This window comes from Oxyura jamaicensis, chromosome 21 (assembly GCF_011077185.1).
Source record: "Oxyura jamaicensis isolate SHBP4307 breed ruddy duck chromosome 21, BPBGC_Ojam_1.0, whole genome shotgun sequence".
In the NCBI taxonomy this organism is placed as follows: domain Eukaryota; kingdom Metazoa; phylum Chordata; class Aves; order Anseriformes; family Anatidae; genus Oxyura; species Oxyura jamaicensis.
The window spans coordinates 7326082-7348699 of NC_048913.1; the positions used below are offsets into that span (position 1 = coordinate 7326082).

General features: G+C 53.3%; 1 long non-coding RNA gene across 1 annotated transcript; it reads right to left on the bottom strand.

Annotated features, from left to right (window-relative positions):
- Positions 1 to 210: 210 nt before the first annotated feature.
- LOC118177335 lies at positions 211 to 7038 on the bottom strand. The gene is made up of 2 exons (XR_004755762.1): positions 6825 to 7038; positions 211 to 1604 (listed from the first exon to the last, which is right to left on the bottom strand). It is a non-coding gene; the product is annotated as an uncharacterized LOC118177335 (long non-coding RNA).
- Between the last annotated feature and the right edge of the window lie 15580 nt (positions 7039 to 22618).

The following is a 22618-nucleotide window of genomic DNA, read 5'->3' on the forward strand; positions in this document are numbered from 1 at the left end:
TATCCACAGAAAAGGGACTTCAGCCCCACATCCCCGGCTCCCGGAGGTTTTCCTCCATGCCTGGTGAGTGCACACTGCATCCTGAGCAGAGCCTTTTGCAACACTTCAGCATCTCCCCACGGCTATATATAGACGCTCTTACTTACTCTGAAGAAATTGATTGTACTTTGGCGACGGGGGGAACAGACAAATAAATAAATAAAAGCTGTCTTTGTCCAAGTTTCATATTTATATACTGCCAAGCTCATGAGACTTTAATGAGGATTTTGGCACGCTGGCTGAGCTTTTGCTGCTGCCTCCTCGAATCCCTTCCTGCCAGGTGCAAAGCTGCCCCGGCCCCCAGCGAGACCCTGGGACCCCTGCGGGCACCCCCAAAAGCAACTGGAGAGGCTGCAGGGGCCCCTGCACTTGGGGGAGCATGCCACCCATTTCCCACTGTGGACAGGATCCCGGCCCTTGCAAAGGAGCTGCAAAAAAAAAATGCAGCCATCCTGCGTGAGGTTTCAAGTAACCCCGTTGTTTTGGGGGTTGGGTTTTTTTGTTTGTTTGTTTGCTTTTTTGGCAGGGTGGGAAGGCTGCAAAGAGAACCTCTGAGCTACGAAGGGCGCAAAGACCCCACAAGCATTTCCAAGCTTGGCAGTGACAGAACCTGATTTTGGCTTTGAATCCAAGTCCAAGGTTTCGCTTCCTTCCAGCTGACTCTCTCCTTGCAAAGGTGCAGGTCAGAGAAGGCAGCTGGCAGGCAGCAAAGGGATGAGGCCTTTTTCTTCCTGACTTTCTGACCAGACTCGCATCCAACCAAATTGAAACCCAAGGTGGGCTTCACTTTCATCACCCGAGATGGTTTTTTTAGGTATTCACATCTTGGCCATGACCTTCACGACCTTAACAGTCAAGAAGGAAAAAAGCAGACACCCTTCATCTTTGCTTTCTTGCTTTACACTAGCACAAGCGAACAGCACCCTGAAGGCATTTCTTTCTCTGTGCTGATCTTTAAGAGAAGATGCACAACCTGCACGGGTACCAAAAACTTCACTCCAGGCACCAAAAACCAGGCGAGGAGCATCCCATCTCCCGCAGCATCCCGGAGCGGGTCGTGGACGAGGTTTAACAGAACCGATGGAGATGCTCGTGGGAGAAGCAGCGCGGAGCATCCTTGATTACCACTACGCCCCGTTTGCTCTCCAAGGTGGCATCATCTCAGCAGCGTCACCGCGATGCCTCAGCGCGGCGTTAACACGCTGTGACTTACACGACATCTGCTCCGCTGGCGCCGCGCGCCCCGTGCTCGCGTATTAACGCTACTGATCCAGCCCTCGACCTGTCACCATGCCTTAAAATCAACCGCAGGACGACTGCGGGCTGCACGGAGCAGCTTGCGAGCGGTGTGAATAATTTACGCACAAGATGGGCAGCAGGACGCGGCGTCGCTGGATCCCATGGCCCAAAAGCTGCTCCTGCACGCAGGCAGCTGGGTGGGAGGGGGGTTGTCACCTGGAAAAGGAGAGGTGGCCTCACTGAGGACAGGAAAAGGCAGCCTGAAGGCCATCCGTGACATCCAGCAGTGTCAGAGCAGAGCACGGTGAAATGCATTTGACGAATAGCTATGTCACCAAAGAGCAGAGAAAAAGGTTAAATAATGGCAAAGAACGTGGAAATAAAGCAGGTCTTGGCTGGGCAAAGTGTTTGCACTGGTTCCAAACAGTGATGCTCTGACACGAGCAAATCTCTCTTATTTTTGTAGGGTTACTGGCACTAAGTGCAGCACAAAGACATCTGCAAAATATTGGACAAAAAAAAAAAAAAATTTAATGGGCAAGCATGAGATGAGGTATAAAGGAGAGATGTAACACAACGAGTACATTGCCCTAAGCAGCACCAGCCTTGTACCAAGCTATTGTTCTCCAGATCTTAGCACTTCACCCCCAAACTTCTCTCCCCAAAGCCATTTAAATCCACATCATGCAGAGCAGGTACAGCCAACAGCCGTGCAAATCCCACGCACTCGAGATGGAGGAAAAACAGCCTCGAAAGGGCTTCGCCTAGCACCACTTGTACTCAAGAGCCTCACGTTTCATTTTCATTTATTTTCCCCATTTCTTTGGCACACACCGCGAGGAAGGATGCTTCTAAAGTATCATTAATGACCTTGGTGCGGGCAAGGATATGGGCTGCACCGCAGCACCTGCACATCCCATGGTGTGCCCATGTCCTCTGGAAGCCTCTGACCCCATTAACAGGTTTATCCCTTAAATGGGGAGGATTATTTCTCCCCTTCTTTCCTTCTCAGAAATCAGAGGCTGAGCAGGAGAGGGAGATGCTCAGGCTGACCCAGGAGCCTTTCCAAGGGCTGAACACTAAACCACCACTCTTGGGCTCGTTTTCACAGAGCTTTCTGGGGGCTGGGGGGGGGGGGGGGGGGGAGCTGAGACTTTGGGGCAAAGCAAAAGCAGGCAGATCATTGCTGCTGCCTGGCTTCGTGGCTTGGGGCTGTAACGTCTTCCCAATGATCTCTGCCAGCGTTTCTGATGCATGAGCAGCCTCCCTCGGCACGTAGATGGGAGCCACCTCCCGTGTGACCTCCTGAGCCCTGGTTAGAAAATTTTGCCATTTTTCCTGCTCACAAACCACCAGCTCGACGACAGTGCATCTGTTAAGAAAGATTGTTCCTTCTTACTCTTTCCCGGATCATTTATCCAAAAGACATTCCATTTTATTTTATTTTTTTAAACTAGAGGCGTTTTTCATTTTAAAGCACGAGAAACTAATGGGCTCAGCAATGCAAACCTTCTCAACCTCAGTGCACCACTTTCAGCCACCTCTTCCCCAAAATCACGTGCAGAAACCCAGCTGCATTGGCAAAAGGGCCCTTGTCACTGCTCTTCACCCCTTTCTAGTGAAACATGAGCCAGTTTGCAGGATTTCACTTTTTTTTTTTTTTGCCCCCATCAGTGCAGGGAAGATTACAAGTTGGAGTTCATCATCACCTGAAGCAGCCCTGAGAAGAGGGTGTGGGGTCACTCGTGAGCCTTGGGGTAAGGCCAGCCTTGCACCAGGGGCCCCAGCGGGTGATGGATTTGCATCGCTTAGAGGCATGCGAGCTCCTGGCCCGGTCCTGCGCATTCATGATTTCAATTTCCTCCCGTAACCGGCTTAGATTTCCAAAGCAAATCACTTGCAACTACAAAGCTGCTCCATTTTGACAATTTCAGAACATAAAAATCTATTGCAATCACTCGAAAATGTCTTCAAAGTTAACGCTGCTGTCAGTCAATCACCCTTCCCTACCTGCACAAAGGCACTCGGCGGAAAACATCTCCCGACAACATTTAAGCTGCTCTCCTTCCTCCCAAATCAAAAGATTGTTTTCAAAAATTTAACAGCTTCCAAACACGTCTGAGGCTTTTTGTCATCGGGTTGTTCTGCTCTGTGACCACAGAGACTTGGAGAAAGATCCACCACGGCTTAGGAATGACCCAAAACCCAGCTTTTCCCTCCTGATTGCGTGCAGTGGCATCCCTGCTCTCTGACAGGGGACGCGCTGGTCCTCGGGCACTGTGCATGCAGACAGACGTTATGGATCAGGCCTGGGGCTATGGACAGGCTGGAAACCCCTGCAAACCCATTCAGGACCAAACCTTCTGGCCCTTTTGCCCCCAGCACCCCCCTCTTGCCTTTCTCCTGGCAATGCCAGCGAGCCCCCACCCCGCCACTGGCTCTGCATCCTCCTGAACACATCGATGCAGCCCAGCTCGCTTCCAGCACAATGACTCAGGCACCGCAATAAGACTTTAATGAATTTTTTTTAAGGGGTTATTTACGCGTAAAAAGGGTTGTGAATGGAGCCGGTAACAATCTATTGAATCTTTGTTGTTGTTTTTTTTTTTTTATATGAAAAATGGTTTTAAGCTAAAACGTGCACGGAGTTGGGAACTCTCCACGCTTGTAATTCTTTACTTTAATGCGCTGTTTGACAGCTCTCGTGATTACGATGTTTTTAAGGCTTCAGCTCCCGGCATCTCATCATCACGCCAGCATCTCAGGCTTTGGGAAGAGAGATGCAAGCTTCTCCCCCTTGTGATTGCAGAGAAAACCTTGGGAATTCAACCAAAACGCACCCGAGCTGGAAGATAAACGGGGAGACCCTCTGCGTGCAGCTGTTCTTCCTTGTTATCTCCCAGCCCAGCTAATTCCCACCAAGCGGCGCATCCAAAGGGACTGTTTATTTCTTCCCTCCCGAGCAGGCTGGGCAAAGCAGCCCTTCTCCACTCCCGGCTGGCACGGATCCTGCACCCAAAGAGTGCCCGGGGCCGGCCCTGCTTTGGGAAGAGATCTTTAAGGAGCGTTTGTTATGGCTGCAACCGGCCCACGTTCAATGGGGAACCCAAAACCCAGGAGCAAGATGGGGTCAGGTGGCTAGATGGGCAAAGAAGGCAAGTCTGAGCCCCCGGCCATCCCCGGAGATCCCCCCCGAGGCAACCAAAACAGCAGCAGGTAGCACAGGTGGGGAAGGGGAAGGTTTCTCTCTCCCAGACACCCGTGTCTCTACCCAGACAGACAGACAGCCTGAGGGCGAAAGGGAAGAGCTGAAGGAGGCTGGAACACCCTGTAAGCAACACAGATCCCACACTGCACCTAAATTAAGATGCGTAGCATCATTCTGCAGCCACCTTGAGCAACGCCACATGCTTGCTTTTCCTTCAGTGCCAGGGAGATGGACCAGTAATGGGAACATCCGTATTTTCCCAGACCCCATAGGAGAAAGCCCTGGCGGAGGTTGCTTTCCCCACGCTGCAGCAGCAGCTCTGACAGCCACAATTCCCATTCCCCCCCCCGGCCCTGCATGCAAACCTCCAGATAAAGGCACGCTCGTATTTAAAAGACACTTTTGCCTTGTCTGCACTTTCCTGACTGATAACAAAAGTGTATTTACACTGCTGGATTTTAATTTAATGAAATAACGCTTTCTTTCCCTCTTTAAAAGCCCGGCTCTTGCATTTATTTCCTGCCATCACCCGGTTAGCACTTGAAGCGAGCAATTCAGTCCAGGAACCGAGGAGCATTGGTATAAAACACTTGAACTACAGGAGGGGAGAAAGCAGACACGGCAGGGCACTGCAAATCCTAGGGTGCAAGTGCTGATATAGATGTTGGCGGTCAAGGGTGGGATGAGAACAGCTGCCTATAAATTAACTCCACCCGTGCCTACGTACCTGTGCCCGTGCTGACCCAGCAGCACAGCACGTGGCGTCTGGGAGAGATGAAGGGGAAGAGAAGAAGAGGAAAGCGCAGACCGGATCAGTGGGCACAGGCAGCATAAATGGGGAGGAAAGGGCTGCTGGCCCCACGCTTCTGCTGTCCTGCTCCGTCAGTGCCAGGATGGGAAGAGGGAGTGGAAAAATAGCTTTAATAATGCAGATTTGCAAAGAGAGAGATGGTACTGAAGGAGGACAGTTACCTTCTCAGGAAAAATAGCTCTAGCTTTTTTCTCCAAGTATTACCCCTAAGTCAGACCACGTAGTTTGGATAAGTTTGACACCAGCCTGCATTAAGTCCCCAGTACACCCAGTTCCCCAGCACCCTGCTGTTTAGGAAAAAAAAAAAACACAACACTAATTGGGCACATCACTTCACAATGGCTCCATCAGCTTACAGAGACCTCAGGACTCCCCCATTTGTTACTCTTCCCTCCCCATTTGCAGAAGCCCTGCGACTTTCCTTCTGCAAACCCGCACCACTACGTTTCTTTCCATTTCCCCTCGTGTGCATTAGGGAAACAAATTAAGCTTGAAGCAATAGCTCCAAATGGCACGGCTGGTTCCTGGCTGGCTGTTCCCCAGGGCGTTTTCCAGTCCAGGAGCAATAGCTTGCATTGCCAGCAGGCAGAGAAGAAGGAACCTAAATTTGTAGAAAATGCACCATTTTCCCCCCCTTGCAGCCCAATATTCAAGCCTTTAAGTTACAAATCAGAGGCTGGTGAAGGGTGCACCAGGATCTGCATGCAGACACAAGGAGCCCTGATGCGTGCTGAGACAACGCCCTGCGCCGGCTGCACTTTACACCTTGGTTTGGTAAAAGCCCCAACAAGCAAATTCTTGGTAAAAGAGACCTCTAGGCAAAGCAAATCCCCCCGTCGCAGAGCAGACCTTTGAGCTTGTTTTCAAAAGCAAGAGGCTTGCAGATGAAATACCCGCTGCAATCAATGAGCCAAGCTCCATCCCACCGGGCCCTGCTTAAGCACTGCTTAGCAAAGCCATCTCTTCGTTTCCCTGTCCTACCGTGCATTTCATAGCAAAAAAAAAAAAAAAAATATCTGTTTTGCACCACGTTTTGCACCTTGCTTGGCAACCGGATTATGAAACTGGGTCAAAAAGGGTGGTCGTCATCCTCCAGCAACCAGCAACGACCCCGTTTGCATCATTGCCAGGAATTGCAGGGGAAAAGCCCTCGCCCCAGGATGCCGAGCAGCCACGGGGGTTGCTTTAGGGCTGCAAAGAACAGGGTCATCCCTCCCCCCGAGGAAGCCTTTCGGTGCTGATTTCTACTGCCCTTTCCCTGCGTTTCATGTTTCAATGCTAAAAACAAGCCCACCAGCAGCAGCTGAAGGGACTGGAAGGCAGCAGGAAGTACAGGCAATGCAAAAACCATCCCAGCGAGGTAAGGGTCAAAGCACACCCTCCTTCCTCACGTTCAAAAGCCCTGCAGAGCACCGGCCCCTCTCTCAAATTCATCAGCGTACAATAAAAATCCCACTCCCAAAAATCTCCGGAAGACCCCAGGCCTAAATAGCATTAGTTTTTTGTTTTTTTTTTTGAGGAACCCACCAGGAATCCGCGTCCTTGGGAGGCTCCCGTGGGTGAAAGCCTCAGCTTCCCCTCTCCAAAACGCAGCACGCCAGGACCTCGTCTCCCACAGGGCACAGGGTAAAGCAGGCTGGGACCACGCTCTGCCTCTTCTCTCTCCCAAAGCAGCACACAGCGTGAATTTTGGGGGAAAAAAAAAGCCCCAGAGCACCAGCAGCAAAAAGCCTCAGCCACCCGCCCAGCCCTGGAGCCGGCCTGTGCTCCCCGGGAGCCGCAGGTGATGGCCACAGCTGGGGGCAACGAGCTGCAGCCCCTGCCCCAGGCTGCCCATGGAACCAGGTGGGATGGTGCAAAAACAAGGAGGAAAAGACAAAAAAAAAAAAAACACCACGAGGGACACTGGAAGACCAAGGGGAAGGTGCAAAGCTCGGCTGCTTCGCAGCAGGACCTGCGCCCTACTTTTTGCTGATGCCTCATGGAGGGTTTCCAGCTCAAACCCAGCACCTGAACGTGCCCCACGTGGGCTCAGCCCCTGCGGCTGGGTGCAGGGGTTGGGGAGGTTCAGCAGCTCCTTTCCCCAATATTGCAGCTGCCGGGCCAAGGAGAGCACAGCACACAAGTTCGAGGTGCCCAGCACAGCAAAGGGCCAAATCCAGCGTAAATGGGGATAAAGCAGAGAACTGTGCCGAGAGCCTAACAGGCAGCGTGCTTTCAATCTCAGCACTATAAAGGGGAGCAGGAAATCTAAGGAATTTTCTTGCATAAAACAATTTTTTTTCTCCCTCCCTGCCGCATTGCAACGCACCCACCCCCCTTCGTGAAATAAAAAATACCATATTGCTATGTTTTGCTGAAATAAAGCCAACGTGTGCCAACCAAGCACGCCCAGCACTTCATTAACAGAGATTTTTTTTTTCATTTCCCCAGGCTGGCTCCGACTCGTGTCACCGCCTCAGTGACACCGACGTAAATAGGAGCACGATGCTCGCCTTGTTCAACAGAAGGAAACAAATAGGTCAGGCTGTAAAACAAGGGCAGCCTTGCTCTTGGGCATGAGGATGTGCTCCTGTTCCCGCTCAGAAGAGCGGCTTCATTTTTGGGCAGCTGTAATTCAGCAAGTGGAGCAGCGGAGAGGGGACAATGGCCAGATCCAGCAGCAATTTATGTATTTAGTCCTTGCTAATTGCAGCAGCGGCATTAGCATCACCACGGAGGTGCTTAAGTGCTTTGCTGGATCACTTTATGAGTTCAATGAGTGAGATTTTCAGCATTTATGTGCCTTTTGGGAAGGCACTTTTTTTTTTCCTTTCCCCTTGTCTGCATAATGGGAACATTACAGATGGGGCAAATCCAGGAGCGACTTCAAGCAAGTCATTCACCAAGAAAGCCCTTGAAGGAAATACATTCAGGGCAGAGGGTAAGCCCGGCAGCAAAGGCAGTTTTGAGCAAGGCACCACGTTAGCCAAAACCAGGCTGGTTTGGGGGCTGCAACACCCCCAGGCTACCGAATACACCCCAAAAAAAAAGTGCTTATTTCATCTGCAGCAGCATCCCATCCTGTCGGCAGTTGCACCGCTCCATCTCAGGGGATTATAGTCTTGAAGAGAAAGAAATCTCATTTTTTTTTGCTGCTTGCAGCTTTTCTCTTTCACTCCTGGACCCTGTTGCAAATTTATTCAGAAAAGGGGAAAAAATAATAAAAAAATAAAAAATAAAAAAAAAAAAATAAAATGCAGGAGCTGTTCCCAAAGAGAAACTTCAACTGAGGCCAGGAGCCTTGGGGTCATTTGAGGCTGCACAAAACAGCAGAAGGTGATGGTGGAGTGGGGGGGGGGGGGAAGGGCCAGAGCGTCACGTTATGGGATGGGAACTGCAAACCCCGGGGGCCCACAAAGGGTTAAGCAACCTCCACTGCCCTACGTGAGCCAAGGAAGGGAGAAAAATAAAATAAAATAAAGCCATTACATCCCATCCACGCCCAGGCAGCCCATCGGGTAAATGGGGGAAAATTGCAAGAAGGCACGTAATGACAGCGAGTTATTTCCAAGCGATGATGGAGGATAACTGTCATTATGGCCAAGAGCGGGGAAGGTCAAATGGGTTTATCCCAGCACATGCGTGTGCTGTGCAGGGAGGTGCAGCAAAGGCAGATTTCCCCCTGAACAACGCAAGCAGGACATAAATTGGGGTTTTAATTGAGTTAGTGCATGTAACAGGAAGCAAAGCCTCTGTGAGGGCGCAGGAGCCAGTGCAAAGCAGGGGACAGGGGGTGCGATGTGGCGGTGCTCCTGCACCGGGAAATTGTTTTTTTGTGGGGAGTTTTGAGCCTCCCCAAATACCCCCAGGGCATTCTGGTGAAGAGCGGTTGCCCAAAGCAAGGCTGGGCTGGGAAAATCCAAGCCTGTGTTATGTGTGGGGTCAAACTGCCCAAATTAGAGGGTTTGGGGGCTGCAAATGTATTCCCATGGACTGCTGCTCTGCTCCTGCTTCTGCTCTCTTCACTGCTGCTCACGCCCTGCCTCCAGCAGCTCAGCTAAAATAATTTACTAAAAAAATTCCCCTTTCCTACGAAACTCAGCAGAGATATCAGCTTTTAACGTTTTCTTGGTGAAAGAGCTGAAAAAAAAAAACCTTCTCCAAGTCCTCAGCAGCAGGACACTGGGATGACATGGGAATATGACTGGGATGAGCAGGGAAAGAGCCAAGACACGAAATCTGGGAGCACCGAACCCATCCTAGCTCCTGCCAGTGACATGTTATTCAACTCCCATTAGGGACACTAATTTTTATGGTGGAGCAGACTCATCTCCCTGCTATAGGAATAATTTAATTAACTTGGAGAAATGTAATTAATTCTAATTGTTCACGATAATTCATTGTTTAATATGATATTAATAATTATTAAAAAAAAATCTAATGCCCAGTAACTGTCCTATAATGTGGTAATTAAACTCTCATATGAGAAGTGCTTGATTTAAAGCGTTTGGAAATTGTTTCTGGTCTCCAGAACCCGAATCAGCGACCCAGAAAGAAGCGAGAGGGGAGGTGGAGCTGCGACCCCGAACCCCACATCCACCTGCAGGCTTTCATTTGGGTGGAGATGCTCTGTTTCACTCGGGTTTTGCCCTCCTGAAACCACCTGCAGGGGTCCATCTCTGTTCTCCATTTGCGTGGTGCACCCTGACGACGCTGCATTGCCCTCCCCTTGCATCCCCACCCAGCGCCCTGTGCACCAGGACTGGCTACCCCCAAATAGGTGGGGAGAAAGGAGGAAAAAGGCAAAAAGATCCGGGTGCATTGCAGGGATGCAAAGCCTGCCTTGGGTTTTTTTTTCCTCTTGCAAAGCATCAGGGTGGAGACACAAGTTCAGAGCATCACCACGGTGGGGACAGGTCTGGACCTGGTGGATAAGCAGGAGGACAGAGTTTTCTGCAGCCACACTGAACATTTTAGTGCAAAAGAATTCATTTCTCTTGGCCGTGTCCTCTGTAACTGTCCTAAGTACTTAAATATACAATTTCCATCAAGGAATTACATGCTGCTGGCAGCATTTTAAAGAAGAGGAAGGACCCCCCACAGGACTGTTTGCTTTCCTTGAGTGGCATCATCTTCAGCGAAGGATCTGTCCTCTAATTGCACCATCTGTGCTTTGGGAAGATGTGATTCCATCCCTTGTTTTGCTACTTTTTTTCCTCCGCTCTCCCCTCCTTCTCTTTTTTCCTTCCCTGGAGAAATTGCAAGGGATTTTTATTTTTTTTTTCCTCCCTTTTCTCCCCCAGCCCAAGCTTTCCCTGCTGAACCTGGCACTGCAAGAGCACTGAAAGCTGAACACCCTTTCTGTGCCTCGCCCCTGTGGTCTGAGATCGAGGGTGCCGCCAAGCACTCCGTGCTCTGCCTGTGCACTGGTGCAACACAACATGGGTTATTTCCACGTGCATTTTGCTAAATGCAAGTCCGGGACTTGCGTGCTCCGGCCCACTAGCCACAAGGCTCGGTGCTCCCGATTTGGGGCGGTTTTGCAGGAAATGGGTAATGGAGCATGCTGGTGGCAAAGCAGCACCCGGCTGGGTGCAGGACCCCTTTGCACCATACATGTCTTCAGGTGCATCCCCACAGTGCACACAGGATGTCACAGCAGGAAGACCTTGGCCATGAACCAAGCAAGAACACAATGGGGCCAGGCCACAGTGCCAAAATGGGGACAAAAGCAGCAGATTTGGGGCAAGGAGGTTGCACCTGATAGCGGCTGGAAGCACATTTGCTTGCAGAGCACTCGTGCAGCCAGTCCCCTGATGAGTTACAGTCACACCATCAATGCCAGCACTATTAACTGCTGCTGCAGACTGTTCAAACAAGAGCAGAGATGCTAATGGGGATGAATTTTCAAGCCTGGAGCAAGATGTATCAGCCTTTCCCAGTGCTTAAATAAACAAGTGGGTGACCTGGCCCCAGCTGCTGACAGTAACAGCAAAAAGAGAAGGATTTCTTCCATGCAGTTCAATTCATTTTGTGCACCTCATAAAATCACCAGGGTTTCCTCTGTTTTGCTCTAAAGGCTGAACATTGCTTTGTAAAGGCTCCAGGTAGGAGTGAAAGTATCGCTCCACACCCCATAAATCCCTGCTCCACTCCCCATCCAGGGAAAGCCTGGCCGCACAAGGCAGGAGCAGAGAAAAGCGAAGTCTTAAGGAGATGATAACCTGGTGATTTGAAGAGGGAGGAATCAGGAGGCTTTGCTGCACTCACCGCTCCCCAAACCAACTATTATGTCCTTGCTGGAAATGACAAAATCCATCCCTCCGTCTTCCTGTACCAGGTGGCAAAACTGCATTTCCAACACAGCCCTTGCATAGTGCAGGGGTAGGGCACCCAAAGCCATTTTTTTTTTTAACCATTAAGGCATTAATCTCCACCTATCCCTCGCAAAAAATAATTAAAAAAATAATAATAAAAAAAATAAAAAACTGCTTTGTTGCTCTCTTGGGGGGCAAAGACGCACGTCTCGAGTCGCAGTGAGCGCAAAGCCTTTGCTAAAAATACCTCGGCGGAGCCGAGCTCGCCACCGCCCGCTTTGATGAGGCAGGAGACAGCAGCTCCCTGCGCCATCGGGAGCCATCATTAGCAGCTTGCATCTGCCTGGCTGGCAGCAAACGGCTCCTTTTCCATGCGGACGTGTAAAAAAAAAATAAAAAATAAAAAGCGCTTCGTTTGTTTTATTTGCCAGCCCGGCAGCTCTTGCAGCAGCCTGGGATTTGCTGCACAACACCTGTCTGCTCGCTTCCCACCTCCTTCACAGGTGGGTTTTTCAGTGCTTGGGTTAAAAATGGTGTGAGGGAAAGGAGAGAGCTGCCCTGATGCTGAGTAGCAGGGGATGGAGCTAGAAGGGTGTGAAGGAATGGGAAACAAGGCCCTCGGGCCAAACGTGGTGGAGCAAAGCTTGAGCTGGGAGACTCCGCAAGGTGCAGGAGGCTCCGGGACGCCAGCCAGGTCTCATCGCTGGGTGCATGGAGGGAAAGCACCAGGTCTGGTGGGCTGCCTGGGGACCCCCCCGTGCCCCGACCTGCCTTTGGTGTCTCCCCAAGCATCCCACCATCTGAGCCATTTGCCTACCCCCGGGAGCATCTGGGCAGAGCAGAACCTTGCAGGTGGTGGTGGCTGCCTGTCCCACGAGCCAGCATCCGACACTTCACCTTGAAGGGGTTTTGCATTGATCTCAGCTCAGCCTTTGGAGGCTCTGAAGGCAGCAGCGGGTGGAGAGGGGTGACTGCCTGGTGTCTTGCACATCACAGCACCCTCCCTTTCTGCCGTGTTTGCCCATAGCCCAACATCTTCCCCGTGCAGGTTTCTCACTCCAGATCACTCTCAACCCTATAAAACCCTACAGAGCTACAAGAGCTGGGACTCCAACAAGCCTCCAAATTAATTAGCGGGGTTTGTTTTGCTTTGGGAGCAGGAGGACGGAGTGGAGAGACCAGCTGTTGGCCGGGCACCAGGTTTGCAAAGGGGACGTGGAGCTTTAATTACTCCTTTCCCTTAACCTCGTTGCACCTTGAGGTATTTTAACATCACTTTTGCTGGCACTGGGGATTGATCGATTGTGCCTCCCCTGGCATGCAGACGGCCTGATTAATGTAAAACTAACCAGTCGCTCCCAACTCTGGGGAATTAATCACTTAAATGTGGGAATTACTCAATAAACCGTTCAAACACGCAATAAACCAAGCCATTAAAAATTAATCGCTTGACATCCCTGCCATGTAAACAGAGCTAATAAGATTCGGGCAGGGAGCGAAGAAGGGGAAAGCGTCCCGCCAGCGCCCTGGGAGCAGACAGGGTGGCTGTGGAAAAAGCAGCCACGGCTCAGCTCAGCTCGTGCCTCTTCTCTTGGATGCCCTCCAGCTTTGCAAGCTCTACCTGCGAGGAGCCGGCGCCATCTCACATCCGCGGGAGCCGTGTTTAATTAGCGAGGCACGGTCGGGGAGATGAGCCGTGCTGTGCTGGAGCAAGGGCTCATCTCCCATCCCATCTCCCCGCAGCAGCAGCCCCGCCAGCTTGCGATGCCTGCGTGCATTGCCCAGCTCTTGCTCTTTCGTCCCCCTGCCCTGCACATTCTTGTTTTATTATTACTATTATTATTATTATTTCCCAAATAATGGCATTGAGAATGGCTTTTTCTTCCAGCCACTTCTGCAGGCTCAGCCTAGGCAAGGACTGGCAGCTCCACGCTGGTGAACCGGCTTCATCTCCCCCAGGAGAACGGAAAGGGGGTTTATTTTAAATCCCTTTCCTCCCATAATACATCTGACACTAATCAGGGTTCCAACCCCATGGGAATCAATGATTAATGATGTTAAATATAGCAGGAGATTGCGAGGGTAAAATTAGGCGCCATGCATAAAACATCACAGCTCCTTGTTAGATAGTCAAATTAGACTAATGGTTTGATGTTCACATGGGCTCTGGCCCTGTAATTACGGACGGACCGGCTAACCTCCTCCCCAGCTGTATGCAGCTTTGATGCTGGCAACAAGAGGAGAAATGTCCCAGGCTCGAGCCCTAACGAGAAGCCAGCAATCACCGCTGCCATCAGTGCCCTAAGGCGCGCGGAAACAGGGCGGAAAGCAGGGCTCCTCTGCCCTGCAAATATCAGGCGTCAGAGGGGACAAATGTGCTACGTGGCCAGTGAGGCGTTTGGGAAGAGCACTGCTCTGGGGCGGCTTTTCCACCCCTCCAGCATCCCTCCGGCAGCACGGCAAGGTTTGTTTGCTCAGCGCCCATTCACAAAAGTGCCCTGCTACCCCATCTACCCGCCTCGCAGCTCGGCACCACCATCGCCCCCAAAGCACCAGCCCCAATTACCCCCCGAGCGCTAATTAGACTGCAGATAGAACTGCTACGGAGCACAAAGACAAAGAGAGAGGGGACAGGAAAGCAAAGCAGTCAAAATACATAAGCGGTTCCTCCCAAAGCATCGCGGAGAACACATATCTGGTTGTAATTAATCTCATTACCCGGGAAAGAAAGAGACGCGGAGTGGTTGCGTGCCTTGAAAGGGCTGTCAAAATTCGAGGGCGGGAGGGATAAGCCTTCGGGAGAGTTTAAGCTCGGGTAGCCACCAGCCTTAAAGCCAGTTTAAAGGCAGATCAGAGTGACAGGGAAATAAAGACGGGAGTAAACTGGCCCGGAGGAAGCAATTTAAATAACATTTGCTTAAGGAAGGAGACAAAAATAGCCCGGGAAGGACGAAGCAGCTGCCCGTCATGAAAACGCGGCATGCCCGTGCCTCCCGCACCAGCAGCGAGCAGCCAGGCAGGGGCTGGAGCATCCCCCTGCAGCCCCCACGGCCTCATCCTGCCGCCCTGCTCCTCCGTGCTTCCCCTTGCCCCGGGGACCTGTTGCTTCATTTCAGCCCCAGATTTCTGGCATGAGTGGGAGGAGATCTCGAGGGGTTGCAGGTGGAGGATTTCTTCATTCCTGGCCGTCCTGCAGAGCTGCAGCCTGCTCGTGCCTGGACTGTGTCCAGAGCACCCAGCCAGCGAGGTGTCTGGGAGCAGGAGGGTGTTTCTTGGCAAGCCAGAAGGGATTCAGCTGGATCCATGCACCCTGCAGCCCGGAGCTGGGCTTCCATGCAGTGTCTACCCACCAAAACCAATGTTCTGCCAAAAAAAATAAAGCCCTTACAAACCATTAAACAGCCACAGGGCAGTGGTAACTGGATGCTCTTGGGCAATGGTGCTCTGCAAGACTTCAATTTTCCTTCCCAACAACACACTTTGGGGGAAAAAAAGGGGGAAAAAAAACACTCTCAGAGGTGATGCCCCACACCCATGCTGTGCAGCAGAATTGTTGCAAGGTGAAGGTGGGTGAATCCCAAATCTGTTGGCACCCTGGCCCCAAAAAGGCTCTGGATGGGAAGAATGGCTTGCCCGGCATCACTGCCACACCAGGGACCACCAGGACACCTTTTGGGGGGGGCTCCGATCGCATGCACAGCCCACGTCCCCCATTTTGGGGTGAAAAAGCTCTCAGCAAGTTGCAGCTGTCTGTTCCATGCCATTTCAGAGATTGTCAATTGTTTGGAGAAGAACAGATTACAGCCTGTCAGGGAACCTGAAACCGAGCCAGGCAGGGAGTGTTGCTGTGTTAAGCCCTTGAAAACCGGTCAGCAGATTAAAAATAATAGTAAAATGCTTTCCCTCCGTTGGCTGCAGACTTGGGGACACATTTCCTGTTGGAAATGCCCCGTGCCCCACGCAGGGAGCTATAGGGGAGCCAGGCTGAGATATCGCCGTGCAGGTACCGCAGCCCGCAGCCCTGCAGGCTGAGATTTTGGGGCGGTTCACTATGTTTTGGGCAGGCATGGACTGCGCATCACCACCAGCAAGAGCAAAGGACCTGGCTGCTTATGAGCAAGGATTCTCCCAGAGCAGGCTGGGGGCAGGATTTTTACCTTCCAAGCTCCCGGATCTTTGCTGAGGAGGTGCCTGCACCCAGCTCAGACCCTGCACCGCCAGCTCCTCATCCCCGTCCCCCCCAGGGGAGCTTATTTTTCCCACCCTTATCAAGCATCCCCGCAGCTCTGGCTGGGCTGCAGAGGCACCTGCTGCCTGCAGCCAAACCTGGCCCGCAGGGCACGGGGGGATGCCTCCCACCAGCACCCCCAAAACAGCTGCGTGCACATCTGTAAGCAGTTTATCAGGGAGAAAAACCACAAAAACATCGCCATCAGCCCCCTGTCTCCCCAGATTTCCATCCCTCGGGGTGACCCAGCGTTGCTCGCAGCTGTGCATCCCGGTGGGGTGCAGGGTTTGGGGTCCAGAGCCGGCAGACCCCACAAGCTCCCCCTGAGCTTTGCTGCAGATGACAACAGCTTTGCCGAGGCGGCTTGGGAAGGATGCGGCCACTTGACAGATTCGGGTTTGTCAGAGGGGGGTTTCAGGCTAACAACCTGAAAATTGTCGTTTTGACAAGGACTTCAAAAAGCTCTGGCACAAAGAGCGTTTAAGCCTTGTTTCCATGAGAGGCTGCTGCAAGAGCACTTTTTCCCTTGCCGCCCGCAATCCTATTAGGACGGCTCGCATCCAGCGTGCTGCCCTGAGCTGGCAGCGGGGATCTGACCACAAACCACATCCCGGGGTGCGTCTTTCTCCCCCCGCCACGCACCGCTGTCCCCATCCCATCCAGCTCGCCCTCCCCGACCTCAAGCATCCCCCTCCTTGCTCTCTGCAGCCCCCCCAGGCTTCGCAGCCCTCGTGCCCGGCACAGCGGTGCAGAAGCAAACTCCTGAGCTGCCAGGAAGGGCCACATCCAGCCCGAGGAGGAGCTGCAACCAGCTGGCTCTTATTAAGAGTCCAATAATGTCCAGGAGATCGCAGCTTTGATAAGCGCTCCTCTGTGCGGCTGGGGTCAACTGCATTAGGAAAATGTAATTAGGCTAATAAATTCTTGACGGCTTTTCCCTCCTCTCCAGGGGTACGAGGAGCTCACCGAGCCTCATTAGCCGGGGAAGCTGCAGTTCCCCGGCTGGGGTGGATTTCAGACCTGACGGAGCCGTGGCTGGGGGTATGGCTGCAAGCTCAGCAAGCAGGGAGTAGCCCCTGGACCCTTCAGACCAGTTCTCCAGCCCTGCTGGTCCCAGTCACTGCCATCCACGAGTGCAATGACCCAAGTGGGGTTAATCCTGCGCAAGGTGCTCTAGGTGATCCTGCTCTGCCAGGGGGTTGGAGTAGATGATCTTCAGAGGGTCCTTCCAACCTCAGCCGTCCTGTGATTCTGTTAAAGCTGCTGGGCACGGGCTGCAACCAGCAGTGCCCCACGCCCCCAGCCACCTCTCCCCCTCTTTTAGCAGCAGTGCCAGCAGCTTGGGCCACCCAAGCAATAGAGGGGCTCGCCTAGAGCCACTCCGAAGGCTCTGCTCCACCTGGTACCTCCCTCCATGCCTCCCAGCCCCATGACGCCAAGTCACAGCAGCTACTTCTCAGCTCACCCAACTTCTCCTCTTGGCAACTTTTGCTGGCACAGCCCTCGCACCAGGAATAGCAATGCGTGCGGAGGTCCAGCTCCCACAAACAATGTCGCCTGATTAAGACATCTGCCTAATATCCTACCCCAGGAAGGGGAAACTCCAGCTCCCATAGCAGTGTCTCACATCCAACGCTCCCTTCCCTGCTCCCCGCATGCCCACCAGCCCTGCCAGCACCGTGCAGGGTGACCAAAAGGTGTTTGCATTGCAGGTGCATCCTTCAAAAAAGCAGCCAGAGGCAGGACAGCCCTTGGACTCCTGCTCAGCATCCCTGTATCACTGCCGAAAAAGCACATAGAGTCACGCTTCAGCTACGGCATGATTCTCCGCCTCCCTGCCTGCGAAGGTAACGGAGCAACTGCTTCATAGAGACATCATGAATCAGCCTTTAAAACAGTGCCCGTTGCATTATTTTTAGCCAGGACACTATTGTATTATGCTAGTGCGCAGGAATCAGACCATGAAATTGGCTGGATGCAGACTAGTCTTGTTTGTCAGCGTGAACGGGCAAACAAGCAGCTGAGCAGTGCCAGGGTGAAATGCTGAAAGCATTTAAGTGCAATTTTATGGCACCCGATATCAGCGAGCGGGGCACTGGAAAGGACGCAGCGTGGCTATCAAATGATGTGCTAGACAGCGGGTCCTGGTAGCCCTGCTCCAGCCAGGGGCAAGGGTTGCCCTAAAATTAACCCTCCGACCCGACGGCAGAGCCTGGAGTGGTGCCTACGGCAGTCCCGCGCTCCACGGCGGCTACAGGCAAGGCATCGCTGCCGAGCTGAATGCGGGAGGTCAGCCCCTGTCTCAGCAAGCCAGCACGTTGTGAGCAAGCACGAGAGCAGGGAAACCTTATTCCAGGCTAATTCGTGCCAGAAGGGCTCTCGGGGTGGATTTGTACCCCTTTGGGTCGCAGCCGCTCCCGTCCGCGCCAGCGCAATTACCAGTTGCTTGATGCCAAGGGGGGGCACCCCGAGCCGTGCTGGGGCCAGCGGCAATGCTGAAACATGGGGAAATGTCCCCGGTGAGCCCCAGAGAGCATCCCGGAGGCTGCCAGCACCTCCCCTCTATTGGCTTCCGAGGAAAGGAATTGGAACCCGAAACGTTGCTGGAGGGCGTGGAGCCAGGAGGAAAAACAAACCCATCCAAGAGAGCTGAAGAGGGCAATCACGGCTCTTCTTGCAGCCCAAATTGTTAGTTTAGCAAATCACCGTTGAACAGCCTGTGTTTTGACATTTCTCAAGTGTTTTGCTTCCTTTCCTCCCAAATCAAGGTGACTGCTTCCAAGACCAAGCGTTGGGCCAAGCCCTTGGCTTTGCGAAGCGGCTGGTCAGCGCAACGTGGGGCTCCCCAAAACGCCTGGGTGAGGACGACCCCACCGCCCCTGCGCCTCCATCCCTCCCTCAGAGCCTGTTACGGGGCTGCAAAACCAACTTTATCCGAGGCCGGAGAGCCAGGGGAATGAACCCCCATTGCACGAGGTGGGACCTCATTCCCCTCTCCCCTCCACACCCGCCACCGACCGAAATCAGGGCAGCTGCGAGGGGGGTGTTGGCAGCAGCACGGTGTCTCCACAAATTAAGGGTGAGCAACAGGAGCGGAGCTGGCAGCCGGGCTCGTGCTGAAGATGCTCCTTCGATGCCGCCTTCACGGCAGAAGTCAACTGGAAGTGAGGCCAGGTCGGTCCCGCTGCTCGGGGGTTAATCGCTTCGTTAAGGCTTGGGTACCGTGCTTGCTAGCATTGCATTTGGCAGAGGCAATTAGCCAGTATTTATATCACCCGCAGCGGAACATGCTCTGAAAAGAAGTGGGGGGATAAAAGAGCAGGATTGAGTGCCCGGAGCCCTGGTCTTGTGGTGGATCTGCCAGTGCTTACGGAGCTTCACTTGGAAAGGCTGCAGCTGAGCTGATTGAGGCCGACTAAACCTGAACTCAGCCTCAGCTGCCTTCACAGGAGCTTATTTCCACTGCTTTGCTCCTCTCCGCCGCTGTATTTGATGTCTCGCACTCACCGGGTCCCCGGGGGCAGAGCCGAGAGGAGAAGCTTGCGAACTAACACAGATTTCAGGAGGCTTTTTATCATCGCTCCCAGGACCGACTGCTCTCTGTGCCAGAGCCACGTCGCAAGGCTTTGATAGCGAAAGCTGCAGCCCGGCGGGCCGCTAGCTTCCCTGCCTGCTCTGTAAGGCAAAGATGCCACAGGGGAGAGTTTGCATCAGAAATTCGTCTGCGGCTCGTCGGGGGGAAGCCGAGCCAAAGCGTTTGCTGCCGGCGATGCCTGCGGCCGGCTTTGGTGGCTATCAGCACTAGGAGGGCACGCTCACCCTACGCAAGCTGCTCTTCGCCTTGCTTTAGCCCTAGCAGCAGGCGCAGGTGCCAGCAAGAGCTGCAAAGGCGCGGAGGAAAGGTGCATGGTGGTGTCCATCTGCAAAGCAGCTTTTAGCAAAACCCACCCAGCCTTTGGTTCGGCTCACAGCGACCCCGTGCCCCTCGCAGCCCCGAATTGCCCCTCGCAGCCCTGAATTGCCCAGTCCTTGCAGCTTCACGTACACCCAGGGAGCCCCACGGGAGCGGCGGCACCCCCCCCCAAGCAATGCATGTCCGTGCACCCTCCTTCGCCCACCAGGAGGTAAATTATTGAAAAAATAATAATAATAATAAGATTGCCTTGGAAATGTCAGGGGCACGGTGATGGGAAGCAACGTCAAGTGCAGTTTGTGTGCCACAACCGTGCTAAAGCTACCATAAATCCCGCGCTGGGGATGCTACGAGCAGGGCTGACAGCTCGCAGCGAGACGCGAGGCAGGTGGGCGGAGGTTTTCTAACCTTTGCCAGTCGAAGACTCAAGGCTTGTTATCCCCTTTTGCTCTTCCCCATCACTCCTTGCTGGCGTTGCTGCCAGGTGGAGTCAGGCTGCCAAATCTGGGGGTTAAAACCCCAATCCCCCCCCCCAGATCCCAGCTGGGGCTGAGCCCAAAGCACCGTTCTCAGCTCCAGCAAGAGCAATGCACATAGCTGGAGGAAACAAGGCATTTGGGGAAGGACCCTGCTCCTTTGGGAAAGCCAAGCCTGGCTCGAAGGAGAGGGAAAAATTGAGTTTCAAGGCAATCTGAGCGCTCTGAGTGGGGCCTGAGGGGATCTCAGCCGAGCTGCATGCCGAGCTGGCAGCCAAAACCATGCAGACCCAGCTCCGAGGCTGCAGTGTGGTTTTGCAAGCACCTGCCCCCCGTGCACACCGCTCACTGCCTACGGCACCTCCACGTTGTAAAAACACCCCCAAGCCAGGGTCCCCCCAAATCACCCACCCCTTAGCTGTCATCCTTGCCATACCCCCAGCTCCGGCTGCACCTCCCTGCCCCACTGCTGCAGAGTCTTTGCCCTTCAGCAATTGCAAAGGTAAAAGAAGAGAGGAGCGGAGCTGGAAACCGCTCCCCTTCGCTGCTACAGCTCAAGCACTAAGAAGCATCCTCATCTTTGCAAGCACCCGCGGGGCACGCAGTGGGCGAGCTGCCACCCGGCTCCTTTGCTCTGGAGGCGAGGTGCAGAGGGGCTGCGATGGCTGGAGCTGCCCCAGGCCATGCAGCGGCCACCAAGCCCGGCCCTGCCTCGCACAAACCTGGGATGCTCCTGAGGATGCAGCTGGCCCCCGTCTCGTTAAGCATTCAACAGCATTTGGATTATTACCTGCTGTTCGGTTGGGTTTAATCTTTCAAAATTGCCAAGAAAATTCACTTGTAGGAATTAAGAGGGCACGAATATTGGCTGTTAGCTGCGGGAGGCAGCTCCATCCCGCTGCTCTCTATCGGTCCCCCCCGCCGCTTTGTTTAGCTGAAGCTTTTTTGTGCAAACACGGCCGTTTTTACAAGCGATGCTCCTGGGCTGACCCCCTGCAGCAACCTGGGCACGGCTCGAGTGCTGCAGCGTTTGCACTGCAGCCGGCCGCACGTGCTGGGGAAAATCAGCCAGAAATGCAGCTGCGGCTTCAAACATCCCAGTCCCGTTGTTGCAAGGCAGAAAGCCCCCCTGAGTACAGCTGGTTTAAGCACCCAGGCACCCACCCGCAATGAGCTTTGCACCTTGGCACCCATCCCTCCGCGTGCAAATGCTGCCTCCTCCCTTGAAGAGCTTTGGGCAGCCCACCCCAAAGCCTCCAGCTGCCCCTTTTGGGGCATCGTGCTTTGCCGCCAGCTTGTTTGGAGCAAGCACCAGGTTGAAGAAATCCCGTTGAAGCAGTAAGGCACAGCTCTGCATCCCATCTCTTTGCAGCAGCAGCCATTTCCCTGCTGATCCCAGCCGTGCCTGCCTCCAAAGAGCAGCAGCAGCACAGTGGTGAACCCTCTGCTTTGCATGGCCAGCCTTTCTGGCTTCAGTCAGGGCAGAGAAGCAAAAAGGCTGGGTGAAGGACACCAGCTCCTTGACTTCTCTGGAAGGGAAGCACATTTAGGGGACAGAGCACAGCACAGCAGCAAGTCCCCAGGCACGGCGGGGCTCCCAGAAATCTGCTGCATGTGCTGCACCACCTGCAGGAAAACTGCATCCCGAGGGGCCCTGAAAGTGCAGCAGCACCCAGGCACCAACCTGAAAACCTCCTGCAGCAATGAACTCAGCCAGGAGAACCATTCCCTAGCACAGATTTTTCCCCTGGAATGCTGCTCCCAGGGGTTTGGGCAGGCTAATAAGGAAGTCCGTAACCTTATTTAAAAGTCACTTTTGCTCGTAATGGAAGGCACTTACCCCCTCGGATACATCATTCGCCTCGCATCGGTTTTATTGCTGGTAATAACTCCCAGAAAGTCCTCAACAGATGGAAATTTTATTTGGCTAATCATTGCCGTCTGAGTTACTGTGGGAAGGCGTTGGCAGAGGTTTGGGGGGAGGGAGGGAGGGAGGACAAAGAAATGGGGGTCAGGAATGGGGCTGTGACCATGGGGCCACCCCAAAGACTTGCAATGCAGCCCCCTCCACCCCAGGCAGGCAAATCAGTGATGCTGCAGCTTTCCCGACCTGGCCTTAGGAATTTTGCATCGCTGCAAGTTTTGCAGGAGGTTTTTATTCTGTCCTCCTGCAGCCGACCCCATGTGCCTGCACCCATAGTGTTTGCAGGACCGTGACCATCTCCAGCCCTGCTGCCCCAGGGCATGAGTCAAAGCAGGATTGGGCCATGTGGAGGCCAGAGACAAGCAAATATTTGCTCTTCTTGCACCTGACAATAGCTTGGCACCAGCTCCCTCTTAGCAGGGTTGTCACCAGCTGCCTGATCCCCTCCACAGACAACAGAGCAGCAATTTCTTAACCTATT